This window comes from Anopheles stephensi, chromosome 3, assembly GCF_013141755.1.
Source record: "Anopheles stephensi strain Indian chromosome 3, UCI_ANSTEP_V1.0, whole genome shotgun sequence".
NCBI classification, from domain to species: Eukaryota; Metazoa; Arthropoda; class Insecta; order Diptera; family Culicidae; genus Anopheles; species Anopheles stephensi.
Window position 1 is genome coordinate 6236698 of NC_050203.1, and position 9341 is coordinate 6246038.

Consider the following 9341-nt stretch of genomic DNA (forward strand, 5'->3'; position numbering starts at 1 on the left):
GAGATCAATGAATAATCAATACTAGCTTTGGAAAGGTCAGCTATGGTAAGGGGCAGCATGTAAGCGTTGGCTTCTATTCTGCTTGCTTCCGACTACGTTAAATCAAGTTCCTAAGAAGTGAGCCAGGAGTAACTTCCCAGAAGGCAAATGCACATCGTAGGTACCATGTACCACCATCATGCCGGAATAGAAATCGATCAAGATTTGAATGAGTGATGTTGTAATCCTGGTAAGCATTTTGTATTGTTGTGATGTGTGTGAATGGCCTGACGGACGACAGATCCGGTGGCCACTCAAGTGTGGCAAATGTGTAGCAGAAGCGGATTTCCACTGCTTAAGAGTACTGCACCGAGCGCAAAGTTGGTCGGTTAGGCGTACAAACAATGGTGCTGCACATATCCGCAGATTACACATTCCGGTGCATCCGGCGGGTGGCAGGGCTTGGCTGGAGATGCCTGAAAGGATACGTATCCGTGGATACGGAAATGCAAATAGTCTGATTCGGATGAAGAAAAGGATAACTTCTTGCTCGGATGGTGGAGGTGGAGGTTTTAAAATTTAGATATAAATTTGTTTAACAACTTTAGTAAACTTTGTTACAAGAAATAGAATATAATAAAGGCGTTTAATTGATAATAATAATATAAAACAATTCAAGGGAATCTTATTCATTGTTTAACTGGAAAATAAAATAATCTTTACTATACCAATAATAATACCAAATTTTAAAAATTAATTAAATAATTTTAATAATTAACACACTCAATCTAATATTTATTTGTAACGCAGTGTCGAAGGATATCTGCTGCTCGAAATCATAGCAACCGTCGAGCAGAGCGGAAGTCTTCGGAAGCTCTTCTTCCTAAGCAGGCGTAGAGCATCCCGGCCAAGAATTGATAGATATTTTCAAGAAGGTGCGCGTCGAGTTTGCCTTAGAATTAATTAATACAATTATGACGTATAATACGATTCCCCCCCACAATGAGGAGCGTAGCTAGCCGGCCTAAACCCCCTGTCTGTGATCTCTCTAGTTCCCCGGAAGATGAGAACTCCTGCGTGCATCAGTCACGAGGCATTGTGTTTCAGTGGAGCACGAAATTCCGTCGGGTTTGCCGTTGTGCTGTGCTAACTTTGTTCGGGGACGAAGGCGAAGTTTGTAACCCCGTACCCGGACGGCGTGGTACGGATTTCTTCAGCTTATGCAAACAGTCGTACAGGAGGAAGATTTTCCGATTCCGATTCGGAGTTTTGCATAACGACTCTTGGTGTGCTGCTGCTGCTGCTGCCGGGTTCCGGTCCAGTTTCTTGAAGTAGATGCGCCGTAATCCACCCGACTGCTTTTACTCGAGCGATGCAAATACTATCGCCCCGACGTTCCGATAGTTTTGCACAGCGCGCAAAAGCCCGGAACCGGAAAAACATTGGAAAGGGGAGCTGGCGGGAGACGTTTACGGCAAGCAGCAAGAAGCCAAGAAGCTTTTTGCGGAGGATCCTTTACAGAAGCAATTAATCCGAGCCAATGAGTTTGTCACAATGCGAGACAGAGTTCGTCGGGTTTTGTTTCGGCTCGTTGATTGTTTTGGGTTGGGGCTTGGCAGGTACCGCAGGCTCAGCTCATATTTCATGTTTCACCACATATCCTACATCGCAAGCCCGTTCCGTTCCGGTTTTGCGTTTCTAAGACGTGGCACGGTGAAAGGATTTATGCTATGTCGGGTAAATCTCCGATAAGGATTTTATTTATTCATGGATGAGCTCTGCTTTCGCAGGAGATAAGTTAGCCGACTAGCATGTCTTGCGTCTAGTTTTCAATAAAGCTGCGCTCCAGTGTCCGAGTTAATATTTAAAGTGAGTGGATTTTAGACTTTTCTGAAAAAATATTACTATTAAGCTTATGGTTGTTGTAACTATTGAGAGAGGAGTTCAATTTCTTCAGACTAACAGATCCTCCGCTTGGCTCAAGGTGTATCCTTAATCTAATCAACCGCAGCCGTCCGTGGTTTTTTTTTTGCAAGCAATTTCGCTTGTTCGCTTGCTGTGAAAATGCTCCTCCATTCAGTGAAAGACAGTGTAAAACAGGATGCATCTCACCGTTCCCTTTGCGCCCCTACGGGGCTCTACAAGGGCTCAGGGCTCTGGAGGCCCTGCCAGCAACCGCCCTGTGCGCGAATCAACAGCGCGCAGCAATCAGCAAGCGTCGGCCGGTCGGTCAGTTTGATTGACAGTTTCCGCAGCCAGAAAAGCGTTTTGGCTGACGATTTCTCGGGGGTAACAATGGTCAATCGTCCGCAAAAGCTGCGACGACAGGCTAACGGGAGTTCGGGCCGTGTTTCTGCAAAAATCCGTCCCCGTAACATGTTTATTCGTTATCGAGCGCTGTTGACAAAACAAGCCACATTTCTTTCATTTTTATTCCTTCGCTTCTGGCCTCCCGGACCCCCCCCCCCCCCCCCTCTGTCCAGTGTCTAGAAGTGTCCTGCAAACACAGTTTGGGACCTCCAGAAGTCCAAAAATCGCACCCGTAACCCTGAACCACGCTGTTCCTTCGTTCCTCTCGTTCCCTTTTGTTTTTTGCTGTTGGCGAGTCTCATTTGTTGACTTTGGGATGGACCATCGTCCAAGAGCCACGAAGCCCACCTCACTGACACACGTCCTACCGTGATCCGTGTGGCCGGGAAAATGGAAAGCAAAGTTGGCAAAAATCAAAACTAAGATTGATGAGCATTTCGGGTCTGGCTGCGTGCGTCCCCTCTCCTGGGCCTGCCTGCCAAGCTTTGACGAGACGTTGACGAATTCCGGATCCGGGCTGAACCTCCAAACAACCGTCCCGCAGCGCGATCGCATACGATATTTCGTCGTCGGGGTGAGGATCTTCTTCCGTACAGGGTTGATCGGTACATCCTGTCCTGGTACGATCGATGGCAGAGGTTTGGCATTTCAAGGTGGAAGTTGCAAACAGCCAGCAGACAAAACGGAGGAGCAAAAGCGGAGACAGAAAAAAACGGCATGCACACACACACACACGCGGAGGCACTGCGCGAAAGAATGGCTGGCAAAAGGGCACAGGGAGAGAGATATTGAAACAATTGAAGATTTTCGATAAAAAATTCTTTTGTTATGCGATCGCGGATGCGGATTCCGTGTGCGTGTGCGGTAGAGCCCGGGCGATCCGGCGCACAGCGTCGTCGTCGTCGTCGTCTCTAGCGGTGGGGCCAGATCATTTGGGCGAGCTGTCAAGCGCAGCGAAAGCTGTTCGCCAAACTTCTTGCGTCTGCTCCTTTTTCCATGGCCTGCTACGGCTGGTGCGTTGCGCGGAGGGCGAGGATCGCGCCCGCAGAAAGAAGATCGTGTCAAGCCCGTCAAGAAAAGTCGTGATCGCGCTGTCCCCATCGTCTTTGTCAGTTTGCAAACATTCTGGAGGTCTGTCTCCGGCTACGCAAAGGGTAAGAATTGGGATAGCTCTGCTTTTTTGCTGACAGTTTGGGAAAGAAAGTTGGGTGAATCTTCCTGCGCTCGTGTGTGTAAGTGTGCCGTAATCACTAATTAACTCTTTGCGACGAAAATGCACTGAAAAGGTTTTGCAGAATGAAAAAGTGAAACCATTTCAATTGGTGCGTACGTTGGGTTAGCAGCAGCAAGCGGCTGAATGAACTTGTTCGAAAGTGAGCCACCAGTTTGGCGTTCTTGCGGAATGAGCTCGCGTGTTCACGTGGATGTAAATTGAAATTCCGATCGTTTGTTTAGGAAGTAGTGGGGTAGAGGATGCGGGACGGTTGCTGCTTTTTTGTTTGCCCCCCCCCCCCCCCCCTCAAAACCGAGATGGGTTTGGGATCAGTAATTTCGTATTGTTTCGTATGCGGATTTGATGGTGCTTCCGCATCGCCGTCCTCATCATCGACGAGCAGTGAGGCTGACACGCCCGTTTTAGCCGTCATTGTCGTCGTCAAAGGTTTGCTCGTTCGTCGTTGCTGTCAATCAAACGGAGCGACACAGGATTCTGGAGGACAACAACGACAACGGCTGGGACCCTTTTTTGGGGGTCGGGTTTGAGCAGAGTTTATTAGGAAACAATGTGCTCCGGACGACTAAACGGGCGGGTTGGAACGGAATGTCTAGAAAACGGGGGGAAACCGTCGACAGAATGGATCGTCGAAAGGTGCTGAAGTACACGATATGACAAGCAGAAGGATTAAACCCAAGGAGCGAGTCAAAATCAAATATCCGCTTTCGAGGTGAGCGGATCCCTTTTTGTTGAAGGCATGCTTAGCTTTGGACACTTTCAAACTGCAGAACCCATTCTCACCTACTCTAAGGGTGAAAGTTCAAGCCGAAGATCATCTTTTTTTTCGAGTTCCAGTCCCCTCCCCGCCACAGATCGTTACATTGTTTAGCTCACACTGTAAAAGGAAGTCACCAAAAGCGTCCTCGCGCTCGCCGATCTGCGTGACCTGCGTCGTGCCCGGAAAAGGAAGGAAGCACACTAGATCGCACGATCGCACGGGTCGACGGTTCTTGATGGTGGGCAGCAGTGGATGTTGTATTTTAATTTCGATAGCAGCCCACACGGCTTCCTGCTCGTGATTCTCCGAACCCGACGATCGAACTCGGGCTGCATCCTTTCGCTTCGAATGCCTTTTTAGGCAGCAAAGAGGGGCGTGTGGGTCGAGGAGGGGGGGGGGGGGTTGTTTTCCATCGCGATAAGCGATGCGGCCGCGTTGACGCAGTTTCCTTTTCCGTCCGGGAGGTGTGAAAGAAGCATTCTAAATATTTCCTATTGAAAGCGCGCTTATCTGACCGTACCGATCACGATCCCGGACCTTCCAGGACGGCATCCTACGCCGGATGCGCGTTCTCCGGGGAAGGAAGGAATGGCTGCGGACCGGGAGTGGGGGTACGATCGTAATCAATGCATCGTGCCCGTGCGTGCGTGTCCATATCGTTGGTGTTGTGGCACTTTTTTATGATTGACTCCTGCGGGAACGAAGCCCAAACGAACGTGTCCTTTTATAGCGATCGAAGCCAGCGGAATTGAATTCGAGCTCTGGCGCGTGGAATGTGACGACGTGTTATGATCGGCGTGATGATCGACTCTGATCGAGGTGTGGACGTGTGTGTGTGTGTGTATGTAGGTGAGGTGCGAAAAATTTAATAAATGGCAAAAACTAGAAACGAACATTGCTTCATCATGTGGCAAAACAGAATTGCATTACATTCCGTGTCAGTTGGGGCAAGCGTACACGTTTATGATATGAAATAGCTGGGCGTAATATCCATTTATATTGATTTTTTAAAAAAATTTATACGACATACGAAATTTAAAAAAATGTCATTTTGGCAATTTGAAGCAAACACTCACCATAAATCAACCAATATCATAAAATTCAATAACCTTACTTTTATTAGAAACTCTCTCAATTAATTTGGAGACTCTTAGATGTGCTTCAATGTTAGATGTTCGGTGTTCTTAGGTATTGAGGCGGTTCGTTCGCTTTTATCGAACAGTCGTATATCGTGCAGAAGGCCTTAAATTTGATTGGCCAACACCCTGAAGAAAAATTGTCTGTACACGGCACTAACTTCAAGCGTAAACCCTTCCAGCTTAACGCTAAACCCACCGCACGTAACGCAAGAGACGGCCCGACAGCACCTGAAAGCCCACATCCGGATCAGTGTGATCGCCGTGGTCGACCACTCATTAACCATGCAAACAAATCTTCTCACCCACTAAAAAGCCCTTGCGCTGGTGCCCTTTTGATGGTGCGAACGTGCTGTCGGGCCGGCTCACAGTGTCACAGTGATGACGGGCCGGCTCACAGCCCGATCGGATGCGTTTCCCAGCGTGTTGCCGAAGGCTCACCTCAACAATGGAACATTAAAATGGCCCAGCACATTCTGTCTGGCAAATAAAGCAAACCGTCGCACTGCGCTTAGAACGAAGGTGGTTGTTGAGGTCCACCGGGACCGAGGTCGGATCATTTGGGAACGAATTAAAATACGTTTGTGCTGCGCTCATCCCGCTCTGGTCGAGCTCAGAAGCGTTGGTTTAATTGTGACACCCTTGTGGTCAGTTACGAGCCGTCGAAGGGCGAGAGAGAGAGAGAGAGAGGGAAGCGATTGGAGAAGATATTTATTTGCCGGGCCTTTTGGTAGACCGACCGCCATTACGCGTCCGGTTCGATGTGATGATTCTTGATCGAGGATTCTAGCGGGAGGAGAAAGTATATTGTCCTTTTGGGCCCAACGCAAACTCCAACCCCCCCCTTTTGATCGGTCCGGTGCTCGTTAAACTTGGGTATGCATTTATGGTAAGGGAAGATGCTCGGCTGATGCTCGCTGACATGTCTGTCGACCGGGTGTGTGTGTGTGGGAAGTCTTCCACTTCGTGCATCCGTGGATTGATCTGCTGTTGCGAGGTTTTGCAGGGGCAGAATCCACCTTCAAGAATGGTGGATTGTTCGGATTTTGATTCATTCCCTTATACGACTCCGGCGGGCAGTAGTCTCCCGCTGCCCCGGGAGAACGATGAATACCATTTTATTTAAATTTTCATATGCTTATTTGAATTGACATCAGGAGTTCGATCGTTTGAGATCGAACTGCCTGGTTGGTCTTGGCCTGGACTCGGGATTGGTTGGAACGGTTGTGCAAGACGAGAACGAGAACGAGCGAACGGTGAGCGGTCTTAGGCGGCGTCCTTTTCCTTTTTATCCGCTTTGCATGATCGCGGACGATCGGTGGGGACGCAACTTCGCGTACCTGGAGATCCCTAATCAGTTCGGATTGAGTGACAGTTTGCAAAAAGGGAACTCGGCCGAACAATCGTGATGTGACCGGTCAGCGATCGTACAAAATGGCCGATCGTTGGTGCATTTTCAGGGACATAGTACAGAACGGGGCTTTAGCATACAGTTTATAGCTAGCCAGCCAGAATTCATACTGCAAAGGGAGTTTGAAGCGCGTTGAAGAGCTCATATGACAAATGATCGAGCATTATCGGCGGTGATCTGTAGCAGGCAATAACCTAGTAACGAAACCTCATCCGCCCATCCGCCGAACGTCTAATAAATGTGTAGAGGCAAACAAATGAATCGCTTTTTATTGGATAGTTATTAGTTTATATTTCATCGGACGCTTCCTCGCGGATGCGTTGCTGGCCAGAGTTTGCTGCCAGAATCGGACCCCTTTTGCACAACAAGAAACCATCCCAGCCAAGCCAAGTACGGGATAGAGGAACGAAAATTCCTTGCAGCTATTTACAATAAATTTAACCAGATTGTACCATTGCCTTCACATTGCGGCTGGGGAGTGAGGACACACGGCACAAAAAAAGGCCGTAAAATTAATTACGGCCAGTGAAACATTGCCCCCAACAGGAGGGGGGGTGTGGGGGTCGTTTGGTGGAGCAGACGCAGAACGCAGCTGGTTTTATTTCTTCGGCACTCGCACGGTCGGATTTTTCCGATCGATTCGGGAAGGCTCGGTACGGTACAGCTGGCTAGGAACAGGCCGAGCCCACCCCATAGCCCCCGAAGGCATACCGTGGTACGTGGTTCGCGAGCTCGAGATTTTTTTTTCTGTTGCTGTTGTTCGTTACCTATGGCCCGCTTCTTTGCTGCAAGTTTTAATTAATAAATGAAGCATATAATTTCCTGTTTTGTGCAGTGCCACGGGTTATTTGAATATTGTCATTATCCGCGCGTTTTCGAGCCCGAACTCCACCCGGCATGGAGCAGCAGCGTGGTGTGAGTTGATCAATGGTTTGCATTGGTTTGAATTATAGGGGGGCCCTGGCCTTTTCTGATACGGGCGTAAAACAAATCGGTTTTGTTGGTTAAATATGGTTCATGTACAGAACGGGATTCAATTAGGTTCCCTTTCCTTGGGAGATACTCGTATATAAATCCGTACTCTTCAAGGGTTCGGACTGTTCTAACATAAGGAAGCTCTCCAACAAATCCTTCCTCGCTAGATAAAGGAACCGATAAAAAAAAAACATCAAGCATACCCACAAAAACCATCTTAAAGCCCGGTACCGAAATAAATTGGATCCGATTTTTTTTGCTGGCCACCGACAGTTCTCGGAACACTCGGTGGTGTGTAGCTGTAATCATAAATGGATCAAACAGATCGGAAGGCACGTCGGCGATATCGTACGAGCCCGCATTCCTTGCAGCAATCCTTCAAACGCGACCGCAACAAACGACCCAAACGACGGGACGGGAACCTCAATTTCGATCGATGACCGATCGATCGTGTTCTCTTCACCAGCAGCAGCAGCATCAGCGGCATTAGCGAGCTAGAACATAAATTATGATTTTCAGCTCTCGGCCGACCGATTGATCGGCAAAACGGAAGCCAAAAGCGCGATTGGATGTCAAAAAATATATTTTTGCATTCCATGGCCGCAAAAATGCTCTGGACGGTGTTTTGGTAGCAGCCATAAATTAATCGTCGAAAATTCGGCCTCAAACGTGCTTTCAAACTGATCGTTCGCCTTCGGGGAGAAAGAGCTTTTCCGAGATCCATTCCAACGACGCTCAACGACGAATTGATTGATTGTGATGGTTTGTTGTTATGTTCTTTTTAGAGAAGATTATCTTTAGAGACTGAAAGACGAAACGGTTGATGAGAGTTCGGTTTTCGAAAGGGGTTCCCCTTAATTGATGATCAATTTGTTTCGTTATTTTTTCGCTAAATATTTCAGTTCGTTAGCGTTGTTTGTAGGATTTGTTAAATAAAAGTCTAGAATTTATTATACAAACGAAGTTGAAATGATTGGTCTAATATTTTCGAAGCACACCGAAGATGGGAGCAGATCGACAGCTCATTCAATCATCGCGATCGCGATCGCGATTGGCAACCGACAGTATGTACAGCTGCGAAAACGCACCATTTTCTATTAATTCATTTATCCTGACAGCTGACACTGTCGAGTAATTAGCTAGAACCCATCCGCTCCGTTCCTGCCCGTTTAGCATGCCGGCCGGCCATCATTAGTCAACGGCATGCCGCTGCTCCATAATTAAGCGCCCGAGGTACGTAGTACAGAGTTCCACCCGGGTATGCCATACCGCCCTTTAATGGGGCTCAGACAACACGAAACCGCATCTGGTTCTACCGGTCCGGAATCGATCGGACCAAAAGCTTAATTTTCCCACGCAAAACCGATCAACCGTCGAGTCGAGTGGTCTTGGCTGGAAATGGAAATCGTGGTGGAAAATCAGTGTCTTGTCACAGCTGGTCCATGGTCGACTGCCATGTGCTAGGTTTGGTTTGGTCCAACTGCCGAAACCGTACGGAGCACCCTCGAGCGTTAGTACATTCCGGTGGACTGTTTTGGG